The 15,422-nt window shown below is 37.8% G+C and overlaps 26 non-coding genes across 26 annotated transcripts; all 26 read left to right on the forward strand.

Moving 5' to 3' along the window:
* The first annotated feature begins 785 nt into the window (after positions 1-785).
* Trnaw-cca (transfer RNA tryptophan (anticodon CCA)) lies at positions 786-857 on the forward strand. Its single transcript has one exon. It is a non-coding gene; the product is annotated as a tRNA-Trp (tRNA).
* A 260-nt stretch (positions 858-1,117) lies between these two features.
* On the forward strand, positions 1,118-1,189 carry Trnaw-cca (transfer RNA tryptophan (anticodon CCA)). The gene has a single exon. It is a non-coding gene; the product is annotated as a tRNA-Trp (tRNA).
* A 260-nt stretch (positions 1,190-1,449) lies between these two features.
* On the forward strand, positions 1,450-1,521 carry Trnaw-cca (transfer RNA tryptophan (anticodon CCA)). The gene has a single exon. It is a non-coding gene; the product is annotated as a tRNA-Trp (tRNA).
* Positions 1,522-1,781: 260 nt separating this feature from the next.
* Trnaw-cca (transfer RNA tryptophan (anticodon CCA)) lies at positions 1,782-1,853 on the forward strand. The gene has a single exon. It is a non-coding gene; the product is annotated as a tRNA-Trp (tRNA).
* A 590-nt stretch (positions 1,854-2,443) lies between these two features.
* On the forward strand, positions 2,444-2,515 carry Trnaw-cca (transfer RNA tryptophan (anticodon CCA)). The gene has a single exon. It is a non-coding gene; the product is annotated as a tRNA-Trp (tRNA).
* A 922-nt stretch (positions 2,516-3,437) lies between these two features.
* Trnaw-cca (transfer RNA tryptophan (anticodon CCA)) lies at positions 3,438-3,509 on the forward strand. The gene has a single exon. It is a non-coding gene; the product is annotated as a tRNA-Trp (tRNA).
* Positions 3,510-3,768: 259 nt separating this feature from the next.
* Trnaw-cca (transfer RNA tryptophan (anticodon CCA)) lies at positions 3,769-3,840 on the forward strand. The gene has a single exon. It is a non-coding gene; the product is annotated as a tRNA-Trp (tRNA).
* A 260-nt stretch (positions 3,841-4,100) lies between these two features.
* On the forward strand, positions 4,101-4,172 carry Trnaw-cca (transfer RNA tryptophan (anticodon CCA)). Its single transcript has one exon. It is a non-coding gene; the product is annotated as a tRNA-Trp (tRNA).
* A 259-nt stretch (positions 4,173-4,431) lies between these two features.
* On the forward strand, positions 4,432-4,503 carry Trnaw-cca (transfer RNA tryptophan (anticodon CCA)). The gene has a single exon. It is a non-coding gene; the product is annotated as a tRNA-Trp (tRNA).
* A 592-nt stretch (positions 4,504-5,095) lies between these two features.
* Positions 5,096-5,167, forward strand: Trnaw-cca (transfer RNA tryptophan (anticodon CCA)). Its single transcript has one exon. It is a non-coding gene; the product is annotated as a tRNA-Trp (tRNA).
* A 922-nt stretch (positions 5,168-6,089) lies between these two features.
* Positions 6,090-6,161, forward strand: Trnaw-cca (transfer RNA tryptophan (anticodon CCA)). Its single transcript has one exon. It is a non-coding gene; the product is annotated as a tRNA-Trp (tRNA).
* A 260-nt stretch (positions 6,162-6,421) lies between these two features.
* Positions 6,422-6,493, forward strand: Trnac-aca (transfer RNA cysteine (anticodon ACA)). The gene has a single exon. It is a non-coding gene; the product is annotated as a tRNA-Cys (tRNA).
* A 260-nt stretch (positions 6,494-6,753) lies between these two features.
* On the forward strand, positions 6,754-6,825 carry Trnaw-cca (transfer RNA tryptophan (anticodon CCA)). Its single transcript has one exon. It is a non-coding gene; the product is annotated as a tRNA-Trp (tRNA).
* Positions 6,826-7,084: 259 nt separating this feature from the next.
* On the forward strand, positions 7,085-7,156 carry Trnaw-cca (transfer RNA tryptophan (anticodon CCA)). The gene has a single exon. It is a non-coding gene; the product is annotated as a tRNA-Trp (tRNA).
* A 260-nt stretch (positions 7,157-7,416) lies between these two features.
* Positions 7,417-7,488, forward strand: Trnaw-cca (transfer RNA tryptophan (anticodon CCA)). The gene has a single exon. It is a non-coding gene; the product is annotated as a tRNA-Trp (tRNA).
* Positions 7,489-7,748: 260 nt separating this feature from the next.
* Positions 7,749-7,820, forward strand: Trnaw-cca (transfer RNA tryptophan (anticodon CCA)). The gene has a single exon. It is a non-coding gene; the product is annotated as a tRNA-Trp (tRNA).
* A 592-nt stretch (positions 7,821-8,412) lies between these two features.
* On the forward strand, positions 8,413-8,484 carry Trnaw-cca (transfer RNA tryptophan (anticodon CCA)). Its single transcript has one exon. It is a non-coding gene; the product is annotated as a tRNA-Trp (tRNA).
* Positions 8,485-8,744: 260 nt separating this feature from the next.
* Trnaw-cca (transfer RNA tryptophan (anticodon CCA)) lies at positions 8,745-8,816 on the forward strand. Its single transcript has one exon. It is a non-coding gene; the product is annotated as a tRNA-Trp (tRNA).
* Positions 8,817-9,408: 592 nt separating this feature from the next.
* On the forward strand, positions 9,409-9,480 carry Trnaw-cca (transfer RNA tryptophan (anticodon CCA)). Its single transcript has one exon. It is a non-coding gene; the product is annotated as a tRNA-Trp (tRNA).
* A 592-nt stretch (positions 9,481-10,072) lies between these two features.
* Trnaw-cca (transfer RNA tryptophan (anticodon CCA)) lies at positions 10,073-10,144 on the forward strand. The gene has a single exon. It is a non-coding gene; the product is annotated as a tRNA-Trp (tRNA).
* Positions 10,145-10,404: 260 nt separating this feature from the next.
* On the forward strand, positions 10,405-10,476 carry Trnaw-cca (transfer RNA tryptophan (anticodon CCA)). Its single transcript has one exon. It is a non-coding gene; the product is annotated as a tRNA-Trp (tRNA).
* Positions 10,477-11,068: 592 nt separating this feature from the next.
* Trnaw-cca (transfer RNA tryptophan (anticodon CCA)) lies at positions 11,069-11,140 on the forward strand. The gene has a single exon. It is a non-coding gene; the product is annotated as a tRNA-Trp (tRNA).
* Positions 11,141-12,062: 922 nt separating this feature from the next.
* Trnaw-cca (transfer RNA tryptophan (anticodon CCA)) lies at positions 12,063-12,134 on the forward strand. Its single transcript has one exon. It is a non-coding gene; the product is annotated as a tRNA-Trp (tRNA).
* A 260-nt stretch (positions 12,135-12,394) lies between these two features.
* On the forward strand, positions 12,395-12,466 carry Trnaw-cca (transfer RNA tryptophan (anticodon CCA)). The gene has a single exon. It is a non-coding gene; the product is annotated as a tRNA-Trp (tRNA).
* Positions 12,467-12,725: 259 nt separating this feature from the next.
* Trnaw-cca (transfer RNA tryptophan (anticodon CCA)) lies at positions 12,726-12,797 on the forward strand. Its single transcript has one exon. It is a non-coding gene; the product is annotated as a tRNA-Trp (tRNA).
* Positions 12,798-13,057: 260 nt separating this feature from the next.
* Positions 13,058-13,129, forward strand: Trnaw-cca (transfer RNA tryptophan (anticodon CCA)). The gene has a single exon. It is a non-coding gene; the product is annotated as a tRNA-Trp (tRNA).
* Positions 13,130-15,422: the final 2,293 nt, after the last annotated feature.

The raw sequence follows: 15,422 nt of genomic DNA on the forward strand, positions 1-15,422 counted from the left end.
GCGTAAGGAATATAGTTTTTATCACGTTTCTTTGCTATAGAAGAATCTACTGTGCTGCGTTCGAAATTTATTTCAAATCACATGAATGCTTTAAAGATAACGGCAATCCAACACTTTGTGTGGCTCGGTGGCGCAACGGTAGTGCGTCTGACTCCAGATCAGAAGATTGCGTGTTCAAATCACGTCCTTGTCAGTGCTTTGTGTTTTAATTTCTTTGCTGTGTGAGAATTTGATCTTCATTAATCGAAATTTCTTTCCATGCATGTGATTGTTTTAAATAAAAAGGAAAAGAAATATCCCGTCTGGCTCTGTCACGCAAAGATATTCAAATCGCGTAAGGAATATCGTTTTTATCATGTTTCTTTGCCATAGGAGAATCTACTGTGCTGCGTTCGAAATTTATTTCAAATCACATGAATGCTTTAAAGATATCGGCAATCCAACTCTTCGTGTGGCTCGGTGGCGCAACGGTAGCGCGTCTGACTCCAGATCAGAAGGTTGTGTGTTCAAATCACGTCCTTGTCAGTGCTTTGTGTTTTAATTTCTTTGCTGTGTGAGAATTTGATCTTCATTAATCGAAATTTCTTTCCATGCATGTGATTGTTTTAAATAAAAAGGAAAAGAAATATCCCGTCTGGCTCTGTCACGCAAAGATATGCAAATCGCGTAAGGAATATAGTTTTTATCATGTTTCTTTGCGATAGGAGAATCTACTGTGCTGCGTTCGAAATTTATTTCAAATCACATGAATGCTTTAAAGGTAACGACAATCCATATCTCCGTGTGGCTCGGTGGCGCAACGGTAGCGCGTCTGACTCCAGATCAGAAGGTTGCGTGTTCAAATCACGTCCGGGTCAGTGCTTTGTGCTTTTATTTCTTTGCTGTGTGAGAATTTGATCGTCATTAATCGAAATTTCTTTCCATGCATGTGATTGTTTTAAATAAAAAGGAAAATAAATATCCCGTCTGGCCCTGTCACGCAAAGATATTCAAATCGCGTATGGTATGTAGTTTTTATCATGTTTCTTTGCTATAGGAGAATCTACTGTGCTGCGTTCGAAATTTATTTAAAATCATATGAATGCTTTAAAGATAACGGCAATCTAACTCGTCGTGTGGCTCGGTGGCGAAACGGTAGCGCGTCTGACTCCAGATCAGAAGGTTGCGTGTTCAAATCACGTCGGGGTCAGTGCTTTGTGATTTAATTTCTTTGCTGTGTGAGAATTTGATCTTCATTAATCGAAATTTCTTTCCATGCATGTGATTGTTTTAAATAAAAAGGAAAAGAAATATCCCGTCTGGCTCTGTCACGCAAAGATATTCAAATCGCGTAAGGAATATAGTTTTTATCGTGTTTCTTTGCTATAGGAGAATCTACTGTGCTGCGTTCGAAATTTATTTCAATTCACATGAATGCTTTAAAGATAACGGCAATCCAACTCTTCGTGTGGCTCGGTGGCGCAACGGCAGCGCGTCTGACTCCAGATCAGAAGGTTGCGTGTTCAAATCACGTCCGGGTCAGTGCTTCGTGTTTTAATTTCTTTGCTGTGTGAGAATTTGATCTTCATTAATCGAAATTTCTTTCCATGCATGTGATTGTTTTAAATAAAAAGAAAAATAAATATGGCGTCTGGCTCTGTCTCGCAAAGATATTCAAATCGCCTAAGGAATATAGTTTTTATCACGTTTCTTTGCTATAGGAGAATCTACTGTGCTGCGTTCGAAATTTATTTCAAATCACATGAATGATTTAAAGATAACGGCAATCCAACTCTTCGTGTGGCTCGGTGGCGCAACGGTAGCGCGTCTGACTCCAGATCAGAAGGTTGCGTGTTCAAATCACGTCCGGGTCAGTGCTTTGGGTTTTAATTTCTTTGCTGTGTAAGAATTTGATCTTCATTAATCGAAATTTCTGTCCATGCATGTGATTGTTTTAAATAAAAAGGAAAAGAAATATCGCGTCTGGCTTTTCACGCAAAGATATTCAAATCGCGTAAGGAATATCGTTTTTATCATGTTTCTTTGCCATAGGAGAATCTACTCTGCTGCGTTCGAAATTTATTTCAAATCTTATGAATGCTTTAAAGATAACGACAATCCAAATCTCCGTGTGGCTCGGTGGCGCAACGGTAGCGCGTCTGACTCCAGATCCGAAGGTTGCGTGTTCAAATCAGTCCGAGTCAGTGCATTGTGTTTTAATTTCTTTGCTGTGTCAGAATTTGATGTTCATTAATCGAAATTTCTTTCCATGCATGTGATTGTTTTAAATAAAAAGGAAAAGAAATATCCCGTCTGGCTCTGTCACGCAAAGATATTCAAATCGCGTTAAGAATTTAGTTTTTATCATGTTTCTTTGCTATAGGAGAATCTACTGTGCTGGGTTCGAAATTTATATCAAATCACATGAATGCTTTAAAGATAACGGCAATCCAACTCTTCGTGTGGCTCGGTGGCGCAACGGTAGTGCGTCTGACTCCAGATCAGAAGGTTGCGTGTTCAAATCACGTCCGGGTCAGTGCTTTGTGTTTTAATTTCTTTGCTGTGTGAGAATTTGATCTTCATTAATCGAAATTTCTTTCCATGCATGTGATTGTTTTAAATAAAAAGGAAAAGAAATATCCCGTCTGGCTCTGTCACGCAAAGATATTCAAATCGCGTTAGGAATATAGCTTTTATCATGTTTCTTTGCCATAGGAGAATCTACTGTGCTGCGTTCGAAATTTATTTCAAATAACATGAATGCTTTAAAGATATCGGCAATCCAACTCTTCGTGTGGCTCGGTGGCGCAACGGTAGCGCGTCTGACTCCAGATCAGAAGGTTGTGTGTTCAAATCACGTCCTTGTCAGTGCTTTGTGTTTTATTTTTTGATGTGTGAGAATTTGATCTTCATTAATCGAAATTTCTTTCCATGCATGTGATTGTTTTAAATAAAAAGGAAAAGAAATATCCCGTCTGGCTCTGTCACGCAAAGATATTCAAATCGCGTAAGGAATATAGTTTTTATCATGTTTCTTTGCGATAGGAGAATCTACTGTGCTGCGTTCGAAATTTATATCAAATCACATGAATGCTTTAAAGATAACGGCAATCGAACTCTTCGTGTGGCTCGGTGGCGCAACGGTAGTCCGTCTCACTCCAGATCATAAGGTTGCGTGTTCAAATCACGTCCGGGTCAGTGCTTTGCGTTTTAATTTCTTTGCTGTGTGAGAATTTGATCGTCATTAATCGAAATTTCTTTCCATGCATGTGATTGTTTTAAATAAAAAGAAAAATAAATATGGCGTCTGGCTCTGTCTCGCAAAGATATTCAAATCGCGTAAGGAATATAGTTTTTATCACGTTTCTTTGATATAGGAGAATCTACTGTGCTGCGTTCGAAATTTATTTCAAATCACATGAATGATTTAAAGATAACGGCAATCCAACTCTTCGTGTGGCTCGGTGGCGCAACGGTAGCGCGTCTGACTCCAGATCAGAAGGTTGCGTGTTCAAATCACGTCCGGGTCAGTGCTTTGGGTTTTAATTTCTTTGCTGTGTAAGAATTTGATCTTCATTAATCGAAATTTCTGTCCATGCATGTGATTGTTTTAAATAAAAAGGAAAAGAAATATCGCGTCTGGCTTTTCACGCAAAGATATTCAAATCGCGTAAGGAATATAGTTTTTATCATGTTTCTTTGCTATAGGAGAATCTACTGTGCTGCGTTCGAAATTTATTTCAAATCACATGAATGCTTTAAAGATAACGGCCATCCAACTCTTCGTGTGGCTCGGTGGCGCAACGGTAGCACGTCTGACTCCAGATCAGAAGGTTGCGTGTTCAAATCACGTCCGGGTCAGTGCTTTGTGTTTTAATTTCTTTGCTGTGTGAGAATTTGATCTTCATTAATCGAAATTTCTTTCCATGCATGTGATTGTTTTAAATAAAAAGGAAAAGAAATATCCCGTCTGGCTCTGTCACGCAAAGATATTCAAATCGCGTAAGGAATATACTTTTTATCATGTTTCTTTGCTATAGGAGAATCTACTGTGCTGCGTTCGAAATTTATTTCAAATCACATGAATGCTTTAAAGATAACGGCAATCCAACTCTTCGTGTGGCTCGGTGGCGCAACGGCAGCGCGTCTGACTCCAGATCAGAAGGTTGCGTGTTCAAATCACGTCCGGGTCAGTGCTTTGGGTTTTAATTTTTTGCTGTGTAAGAATTTGATCTTCATTAATCGAAATTTCTTTCCATGCATGTGATTGTTTTAAATAAAAAGGAAAAGAATTATTCCGTCTGGCTCTGTCACGCAAAGATATTCAAATCGCGTAAGGAATATAGTTTTTATCATGTTTCTTTGCGATAGGAGAATCTACTGTGCTGCGTTCGAAATTTATTTCAAATCAAATGAATGCTTTAAAGGTAACGACAATCCACATCTCCGTGTGGCTCGGTGGCGCAACGGTAGCGCGTCTGACTCCAGATCAGAAAGTTGCGTGTTCAAATCACGTCCGGGTCAGTGCTTTGTGTTTTTATTTCTTTGCTGTGTGAGAATTTGATCTTCATTAATCGAAATTTCTTTTCATGCATGTGATTGTTTTAAATAAAAAGGAAAAGAAATATCCCGTCTGGCTCTGTCACGCAAAGATATTCAAATCGCGTATGGAATGTAGTTTTTATCATGTTTCTTTGCTATAGGAGAATCTACTGTGCTGCGTTCGAAATTTATTTAAAATAACATGAATGCTTTAAAGATAACGGCAATCTAACTCGTCGTGTTTCTCGGTGGCGCAACGGTAGCGCGTCTGACTCCAGATCAGAAGGTTGCCTGTTCAAATCACGTCCGGGTCAGTGCTTTGTGTTTTAATTTCGTTGCTGTGTGAGAATTTGATCTTCATTAATCGAAATTTCTTTCCATGCATGTGATTGTTTTAAATAAAAAGGAAAAGAAATATTCCGTCTGGCTCTGTCACGCAAAGATATTCAAATCGCGTAAGGAATATAGTTTTTATCATGTTTCTTTGCGATAGGAGAATCTACTGTGCTGCGTTCGAAATTTATTTCAAATCACATGAATGCTTTAAATGTAACGACAATCCATATCTCCGTGTGGCTCGGTGGCGCAACGGTAGCGCGTCTGACTCCAGATCAGAAGGTTGCGTGTTCAAATTACGTCCGGGTCAGTGCTTTGTGTTTTTATTTCTTTGCTGTGTGAGAATTTGATCGTCATTAATCGAAATTTCTTTCCATGCATGTGATTGTTTTAAATAAAAAGGAAAAGAAATATCCCGTCTGGCTCTGTCACGCAAAGATATTCAAATCGCGTATGGAATGTAGTTTTTATCATGTTTCTTGCTATAGGAGAATCTACTGTGCTGCGTTCGAAATATATTTAAAATCACATGAATGCTTTAAAGATAACGGCAATCTAACTCGTCGTGTTTCTCGGTGGCGCAACGGTAGCGCGTCTGACTCCAGATCAGAAGGTTGCGTGTTCAAATCACGTCCGTGTCAGTGCTTTGTGTTTTAATTTCTTTGCTGTGTGAGAATTTGATCTTCATTAATCGAAATTTCTTTCCATGCATGTGATTGTTTTAAATAAAAAGGAAAAGAAATATCCCGTCTGGCTCTGTCACGCAAAGATATTCAAATCGCGTAAGGAATATAGTTTTTATCATGTTTCTTTGCTATAGGAGAATCTACTGTGCTGCGTTCGAAATTTATTTCAAATCACATAAATGCTTTAAAGATAACGGCAATCCAACTCTTCGTGTGGCTCGGTGGCGCAACGGTAGCGCGTCTGACTCCAGATCCGAAGGTTGCGTGATCAAATCAGTCCGAGTCAGTGCTTTGTGTTTTAATTTCTTTGCTGTGTGAGAATTTGATCTTCATTAATCGAAATTTCTTTCCATGCATGTGATTGTTTTAAAAAAAAAGGAAAAGAAATATCCCGTCTGGCTCTGTCACGCAAAAAAATTCAAATCGCGTTAGGAATTTAGTTTTTATCATGTTTCTTTGCTATAGGAGAATCTACTGTGCTGGGTTCGAAATTTATATCAAATCACATGAATGCTTTAAAGATAACGGCAATCCAACTCTTCGTGTGGCTCGGTGGCGCAACGGTAGTGCGTCTGACTCCAGATCAGAAGGTTGCGTGTTCAAATCACGTCCGGGTCAGTGCTTTGGGTTTTAATTTCTTTGCTGTGTGAGAATATGATCTTCATTAATCGAAATTTCTTTCCATGCATGTGATTGTTTTAAATAAAAAGGAAAAGAAATATCCCGTCTGGCTCAGTTACGCAAAGATATTCAAATCGCGTAAGGAATATAGCTTTTATCATGTTTCTTTGCTATAGGAGAATCTACTGTGCTGGGTTCGAAATTTATATCAATTCACATGAATGCTTTAAAGATAACGGCAATCCAACTCTTCCTGTGGCTCGGTGGCGCAACGGTAGCGCGTCTGACTACAGATCAGAAGGTTGCGTGTTCAAATCACGTCCGGGTCAGTGCTTTGGGTTTTAATTTCTTTGCTGTGTAAGAATTTGATCTTCATTAATCGAAATTTCTTTCCATGCATGTGATTGTTTTAAATAAAAAGAAAAATAAATATGGCGTCTGGCTCTGTCTCGCAAAGATATTCAAATCGCGTAAGGAATATAGTTTTTATCACGTTTCTTTGCTATAGGAGAATCTACTGTGCTGCGTTCGAAATTTATTTCAAATCACATGAATGATTTAAAGATAACGGCAATCCAACTCTTCGTATGGCTCGGTGGCGCAACGGTAGCGCGTCTGACTCCAGATCAGAAGGTTGCGTGTTCAAATCACGTCCGGGTCAGTGCTTTGGGTTTTAATTTCTTTGCTGTGTAAGAATTTGATCTTCATTAATCGAAATTTCTGTCCATGCATGTGATTGTTTTAAATAAAAAGGAAAAGAAATATCGCGTCTGGCTTTTCACGCAAAGATATTCAAATCTCGTAAGGAATATAGTTTTTATCATGTTTCTTTGCTATAGGAGAATCTACTGTGCTGCGTTCGAAATTTATTTCAAATCACATGAATGCTTTAAAGATAACGGCCATCCAACTCTTCGTGTGGCTCGGTGGCGCAACGGTAGCGCGTCTGACTCCAGATCAGAAGGTTGCGTGTTCAAATCACGTCCGGGTCAGTGCTTTGTGTTTTAATTTCTTTGCTGTGTGAGAATTTGATCTTCATTAATCGAAATTTCTTTCCATGCATGTGATTGTTTTAAATAAAAAGGAAAAGAAATATCCCGTCTGGCTCTGTCACGCAAAGATATTCAAATCGCGTAAGGAATATACTTTTTATCATGTTTCTTTGCGATAGGAGAATCTACTGTGCTGCGTTCGAAATTTATTTCAAATCACATGAATGCTTTAAAGGTAACGACAATCCATATCTCCGTGTGGCTCGGTGGCGCAACGGTAGCGCGTCTGAATCCAGATCAGAAGGTTGCGTGTTCAAATCACGTCCAGGTCAGTGCTTTGTGTTTTTATTTCTTTGCTGTGTGAGAATTTGATCGTCATTAATCGAAATTTCTTTCCATGCATGTGATTGTTTTAAATAAAAAGGAAAATAAATATCCCGTCTGGCTCGGTCACGCAAAGATATTCAAATCGCGTAAGGAATATAGTTTTTATCATGTTTCTTTGCTATAGGAGAATCTACTGTGCTGCGTTCGAAATTTATTTCAAATCACATGAATGCTTTAAAGATAACGGCAATCCAACTCTTCCTGTGGCTCGGTGGCGCAACGGTAGCGCGTCTGACTCCAGATCAGAAGCTTGCGTGTTCAAATCACGTCCGGGTCAGTGCTTTGTGTTTTAATTTCTTTGCTGTGTGAGAATTTGATCTTCATTAATCGAAATTTCTTTCCATGCATGTGATTGTTTTGAATAAAAAGGAAAAGAAATATCCCGTCTGGCTCTGTTACGCAAAGATATTCAAATCGCGTAAGGAATATAGTTTTTATCATGTTTCTTTGCTATAGGAGAATCTACTGTGCTGCGTTCGAAATTTATTTCAAATCACATGAATGCTTTAAAGATAACGGCAATCCAACTCTTCCTGTGGCTCGGGGGGGCAACGGTAGCGCGTCTGACTCCAGATCAGAAGGTTGCGTGTTCAAATCACGTCCGGGTCAGTGCTTTGTGTTTTAATTTCTTTGCTGTGTGAGAATATGATCTTCATTAATCGAAATTTCTTTCCATGCATGTGATTGTTTTAAATAAAAAGGAAAAGAAATATCCCGTCTGGCTCAGTTACGCAAAGATATTCAAATCGCGTAAGGAATATAGCTTTTATCATGTTTCTTTGCTATAGGAGAATCTACTGTGCTGCGTTCGAAATTTATTTCAAATCACATGAATGCTTTAAAGATAACGGCAATCCAACTCCTCCTGTGGCTCGGTGGCGCAACGGCAGCGCGTCTGACTCCAGATCAGAATTTTGCGTGTTCAAATCACGTCCGGGTCAGTGCTTTGTGTTTTAATTTCTTTGCTGTGTGAGAATTTGATCTTCATTAATCGAAATTTCTTTCCATGCATGTGATTGTTTTAAATAAAAAGGAAAAGAAATATCCCGTCTGGCTCTGTTACGCAAAGATTTTCAAATCGCGTAAGGAATATAGTTTTTATCAAGTTTCTTTGCTATAGGAGAATCTACTGTGCTGCGTTCGAAATTTATTTCAAATCACATGAATGCTTTAAAGATAACGGCAATCCAAATCTTCTTGTGGCTCGGTGGCGCAACGGCAGCGCGTCTGACTCCAGATCAGAAGGTGTCGTGTTCAAATCACGTCCGGGTCAGTGCTTTGCGTTTTAATTTCTTTGCTGTGTGAGAATTTGATTTTCATTAATCGAAATTTCTTTTAATGCATGTGATTGTTTTAAATAAAAAGGAAAAGAAATATCCCGTCTGGCTCTGTCACGCAAAGATATTCAAATCGCGTAAGGAATATAGTTTTTATCATGTTTCTTTGCTATAGGAGAATCCACTGTGCTGCGTTCGAAATTTATTTCAAATCACATGAATGCTTTAAAGATAACGGATATCCAACGCTTCGTGTGGCTCGGTGGCGCAACGGTAGCGCGTCTGACGCCAGATCAGAATGTTGCGTGTTCAAATCTTGTCCGGGTCAGTGCTTTGTCTTTTAATTCTTTGATTTGTGAGAATTTGATCTTCATTAATCGAAATTTCTTTCCATGCATGTGATTGTTTTAAATAAAACGGAAAAGAAATATCCCGTCTGGCTCTGTCACGCAAAGATATTCAAATCGCGTAAGGAATATAGTTTTTTATCATGTTTCTTTGCTATAGGAGAATCTACTGTGCTGCGTTCGAAATTTATTTCAAATCACATGAATGCTTTAAAGATAACGGCAATCCAACTCTTCCTGTGGCTCGGTGGCGCAACGGTAGCGCGTCTGACTCCAGATCACAAGGTTGCGTGTTCAAATCACGTCCGGGTCAGTGCTTTGTGTTTTAATTTCTTTGCTGTGTGAGAATTTGATCTTCATTAATCGAAATTTCTTTCCATGCATGTGATTGTTTTAAATAAAAAGGAAAAGAAATATCCCGTCTGGCTCTGTCACGCAAAGATATTCAAATCGTGTAAGGAATATAGTTTTTATCATGTTTCTTTGCTATAGGAGAATCTACTGTGCTGCGGTCGAAATTTATTTCAAATCACATGAATGCTTTAAAGATAACGGCAATCCAACTCTTCGTGTAGCTCGGCTTCGCAACGGTAGCGCGTCTGACTCCAGACCAGAAGTTTGCGTGTTTAAATCACGTCCGGGTCAGTGCTTTGTGTTTTAATTTCTTTGCTGAGTGAGAATTTGATCTTCATTAATCGAAATTTCTTTCCATGCATGTGATTGTTTTAAATAAAAAGGAAAAGAAATATCCAGTCTGGCTCTGTCACGCAAAGATATTCAAATCGCGTAAGGAATATAGTTTTTATCATGTTTCTTTGCTATAGGAGAATCTACTGTGCTGCGTTCGAAATTTATTTCAAATCACATGAATGCTTTAAGGATAACGGCAATCCAACTCTTCGTGTGGCTCGGTGGCGCAACGGCAACGCGTCTGACTCCAGACCAGAAGGTTACGTGTTCAAATCACGTCCGGGTCAGTGCTTTGTGTTTTAATTTCTTTGCTGTGTGAGAATTTGATCTTCATTAATCGAAATTTCTTTCCATGCATGTGATTGTTTTAAATAAAAAGGAAAAGAAATATCCAGTCTGGCTCTGTCACGCAAAGATATTCAAATCGCGTAAGGAATATAGTTTTTATCATGTTTCTTTGCTATAGGAGAATCTACTGTGCTGCGTTCGAAATTTATTTCAAATCACATGAATGCTTTAAAGATAACGACAATCCAACTCTTCGTGTGGCTCGGTGGCGCAACGGTAGCGCGTCTGACTCCAGATCAGAAGGTTGCGTGTTCAAATCACGTCCGGGTCAGTGATTTGTGTTTTAATTTCTTTGCTGTGTAAAAATTTGATCTTTATTAATCGAAATTTCTTTCCATGCATGTGATTGTTTTAAATAAAAAGGAAAAGAATTGTCCCGTCTGGCTCTGTCACGCAAAGATATTCAAATCGCGTAAGGAATATAGTTTTTATCATGTTTCTTTGCTATAGGAGAATCTACTGTGCTTCGTTCGAAATTTATTTCAAATCACATGAATGCTTTAAAGATAACGGCAATCCAACTCTTTCTGTGGCTCGGTGGCGCAACGGTAGCGCGTCTCACTCCAGATCAGAAGGTTGCGTGTTCAAATCACTTCCGGGTCAGTGCTTTGTGTTTTAATTTCTTTGCTGTATGAGAATTTGATTTTCATTAATCGAAATTTCTTTCCATGCATGTAACTGTTTTAAATAAAAAGGAAAAGAAATATCCCGTCTGGCTCTGTCACGCAAAGATATTCAAATCGCGTTAAGAATTTAGTTTTTATCATGTTTCTTTGTTATAGGAGAATCTACTGTGCTGCGTTCGAAATTTATTTCAAATCACATGAATGCTTTAAAGATAACGACAATCCAACTCTTCGTGTGGCTCGGTGGCGCAACGGCAGCGCGTCTGACTCCAGACCAGAAGGTTACGTGTTCAAATCACGTCCGGGGCAGTGCTTTGTGTTTTAATTTCTTTGCTGTGTGAGAATTTGATCTTCATTAATCGAAATTTCTTTCCATGCATGTGATTGTTTTAAATAAAAAGGAAAAGAAATATCCAGTCTGGCTCTGTCACGCAAAGATATTCAAATCGCGTAAGGAATATAGTTTTTATCACGTTTCTTTGCTATAGGAGAATCTACTGTGCTGCGTTCGAAATTTATTTCAAATCACATGAATGCTTTAAAGATAACGACAATCCAACTCTTCGTGTGGCTCGGTGGCGCAACGGTAGCGCGTCTGACGCCAGATCAGAATGTTGCGTGTTCAAATCTTGTCCGGGTCAGTGCTTTGTCTTTTATTTATTTGATTTGTGAGAATCTGATCTTCATTAATCGAAATTTCTTTCCATGCATGTGATTGTTTTAAATAAAACGGAAAAGAAATATCCCGTCTGGCTCTGTCACGCAAAGATATTCAAATGGCGTAAGGAATATAGTTTTTATCATGTTTCTTTGCTATAGGAGAATCTACTGTGCTGCGTTCGAAATTTATTTCAAATCACATGAATGCTTTAAAGATAACGGCAATCCAACTCTTCGTGTGGCTCGGTGGCGCAACGGTAGCGCGTCTGACGCCAGATCAGAATGTTGCGTGTTCAAATCTTGTCCGGGTCAGTGCTTTGTCTTTTATTTATTTGATTTGTGAGAATCTGATCTTCATTAATCGAAATTTCTTTGCATGCATGTGATTGTTTTAAATAAAAAGGAAAAGAATTATCCCGTCTGGCTCTGTCACGCAAAGATATTCAAATTGCGTAAGGAATATAGTTTTTATCATGTTTCTTTGCTATAGGAGAATATACTGTGCTGCTTTCGAAATTTATATCAAATCACATGAATGCTTTAAAGATAACGACAATCCAACTCTTCGTTTGGCTCGGTGGCGCAACGGTAGCGCGTCTGACTCCAGATGAGAAGGTTGCGTGTTCAAATCACGTCCGGGTCAAAGCTTTGTGTTTTAATTTCTTTGCTGTGTGAGAATTTGATCTTCATTAATCGAAATTTCTTTGCATGCATGTGATTGTTTTAAATAAAAAGGAAAAGAATTATTATGTCTGGCTCTGTCACGCAAAGATATTCAAATTGCGTAAGGAATATAGTTTTTATCATGTTTCTTTGCTATAGGAGAATCTACTGTGCTGCGTTCGAAATTTATATCAAATCACATGAATGCTTTAAAGATAACGACAATCCAACTCTTCGTTTGGCTCGGTGGCGCAACGGTAGCGCGTCTGACTCCAGATCAGAAGGTTGCGTGTTCAAATCACGTCCGGGTCAGTGCTTTGTCTTTTATTTCTTTGATTTGTGAGAATTTGATCTTCATTAATCGAAATTTCTTTCCATGCATGTGATTGTTTTAAATAAAAAGGAAAAGAAATATCCCGTCTGGCTCTGTCACGCAAAGATATTCAAATCGCGTAAGGAATATAGTTTTTATCATGTTTCTTTGCTATAGGAGAATCTATTGTGCTGCGTTCGAAATTTATTTCAAATCACATGAATGCTTTAAAGATAACGGCAATCCACCTCTTCCTGTGGCTCGGTGGCGCAACGGTAGCGCGTCTGACTCCAGATCAGAAGGTTGCGTGTTCAAATCACGTCCGGGTCAAAGCTTTGTGTTTTAATTTCTTTGCTGTGTGAGAATTTGATCTTCATTAATCGAAATTTCTTTTAATGCATGGGATTGTTTTAAATAAAAAGGAAAAGAAATATCCCGTCTGGCTCTGTCACGCAAAGATATTCAAATCGCGTAAGGAATATAGTTTTTATCATGTTTCTTTGCTATAGGAGAATCTACTGTGCTGCGTTCGAAATTTATTTCAAATCACATGAATGCTTTAAAGATAACGGCAATCCAACGCTTCGTGTGGCTCGGTGGCGCAACGGCAGCGCGTCTGACTCCAGACTAGAAGGTTACGTGTTCAAATCACGTCCGGGTCAGTGCTTTGTGTTTTAATTTCTTTGCTGTTTGAGAATTTGATCTTCATTAATCGAAATTTCTTTCCATGCATGTGATTGTTTTAAATAAAAAGGAAAAGAAATATCCCGTCTGGCTCTGTCACGCAAAGATATTCAAATCGCGTAAGGAATATAGTTTTTATCATGTTTCTTTGCTATAGGAGAATCTACTGTGCTGCGTTTGAAATTTATTTCAAATCACATGAAGGCTTTAAAGATAACGGCAATCCAACTCTTTGTGTGGCTCGGTGGCGCAACGGTAGTGCGTCTGACTCCATCAGAAGGTTGCGTGTTCAGAAGGTTGCGTCCTGGTCCGTGCTTTGTCTATTAATTTCTTTGCTGTTTCTTTGCTCAAAATCGAAAGGTTGCGCGTTTAAATCACGTTCGGGTCAATACTTTTCTTTTAGGTTTTTTTTTTTTTTTTTGCTGTGGAAGAATTAATTTTTTACTAATCGAAGTTTAGTTTAATGCATATGATTGTTTTAAAGAATATAGTAAAGAACTAATCCGTCTTTCTCGGTGCCGTAATGGTATTCAAATCGCGTTCGGATAAACGTTTTACTATTTTCCTTTTTCTTTGGGAGTATTCATTCTTCAGTATTACAAATTGGTTTCAATACATATTAATGTTTTAAAGATAACCGCAATCGAGTAACTCATCTGTCGCAGTGGCGCAACTGTAGCACATTTGATTTCAAATGAAAAGATTGTGCTTTCAAATCACGTTCGTGTCAGTGCTTTGGATTTGATTTCTTTTGCTGTGGTAGAATCAATTCTTCATTAATCGAAGTTTATCTCAATGGATATGATTGTTTTAAAGATAATGGAAATTAAGTAACCCGTCTTTCACGGTGCCGCAATGATATTGAAACACGTTCGGATAAAAGGTTTTATTATTTTTCTATTGCTGTAGGAGAATCCATTCTTCAATATTTGAAATTTATATCAATACTTATAAACGCTTTAAAGATAACTGCAAACATGCGACTCGTGTGGCTCGGTTGTGCGATGGTAGCGGCTCTGACTCCAATTCTAAGGGATGCGTGTTCAAGTCACACCCCGGCATTGGTTTGTCTTTCAATTTCTATGCTGTGGCAGATAATGTAATTGTTGTAAAGATAATGAGAAACAAATGACTCGTCTGGCTCGGTGCTGCAATGATATTCAAATCACGTCCGGATCGAAGTGTTTTCATTATTCCTTTGCTGTAGGAGAATTTATTCTTCAGTCCTCGAAATTTTTTTATGATTCCAGATTTGATGCTTGCGTGTTCAAATTACCACCGGATCATAGTGTTCTTAGTTCCTTTTGTCGTATGAGATTCTATCCTTCAATGATTGAAAATTATTTCATCTCATTTGACTTCGTCTTTTGATGTCTGTATTGTTTAAGTTACAAATTACATTTAAATTGAGAAAGTATCCTTTTGCACATTTTTTTCAATGTATTCTAATTATTTTTGATACAGTAACAATGTTTTACAATTACTGATTTGAGTTAGTAGGGCAACGTTAGCAGGTCTGATCATATATAACTTCAAGATATATAACTTTTGTTATTTCACCTTGGCGTACAGAGAACATTATTTCTCAATTATTGAATTATTTTCTATACTTTTGACTTTGTATATCGTTATCAATGTTTTTTATAAGTGGAAATTCTATTCTACTTAAGAAATTACTCCTTTAGCTTATATTCCCCCTACGTTTCTTTATTTCTTATGTTTGAAATAGGCGGTTTTCAGGCTACCGATATGTCTCGATTGCGTAATTGCAACGTGTCTGCAACGTTCCATGCTTAAATGGCGTAAATGTTAAGATTTTCGAATTCTTTTACGATACAGACAATACTTTTTTCCATGGTTAAAATTAATTTTCGTATGTCCTGGCAGTTGTCATGTTGACATTGATTAGTTTTATGTGGCAAATCTTATTAAAAATGAACAAACAAGCAATTAAAAATATGACACACATCTTCATTATTTATGTAAATATAATTATTACATTTCAGTCATATAGCTCTGTTTATTTTTTGACAATTTCCATCCTATTTGTGGCACTAAAGAGATCGGCAGACGATCAAATTTTTAATTGATTTGATACAAACTCTTTCGCTAATCTAAATTCCAATAGTAAATTTAAATAGCAAATGCCACTCATTTATCTCCTCAGTTTATTTATTTCTATGGTTCAAGAATACAATTAATTAAAAATATTTCTTTTTCCTCCGGTTATATCCATAAAGTAGAATTTCATTAATATCTTATCTTTGAAGT

Source organism: Argiope bruennichi, chromosome 6 (assembly GCF_947563725.1).
Source record: "Argiope bruennichi chromosome 6, qqArgBrue1.1, whole genome shotgun sequence".
Lineage (NCBI taxonomy): Eukaryota > Metazoa > Arthropoda > Arachnida > Araneae > Araneidae > Argiope > Argiope bruennichi.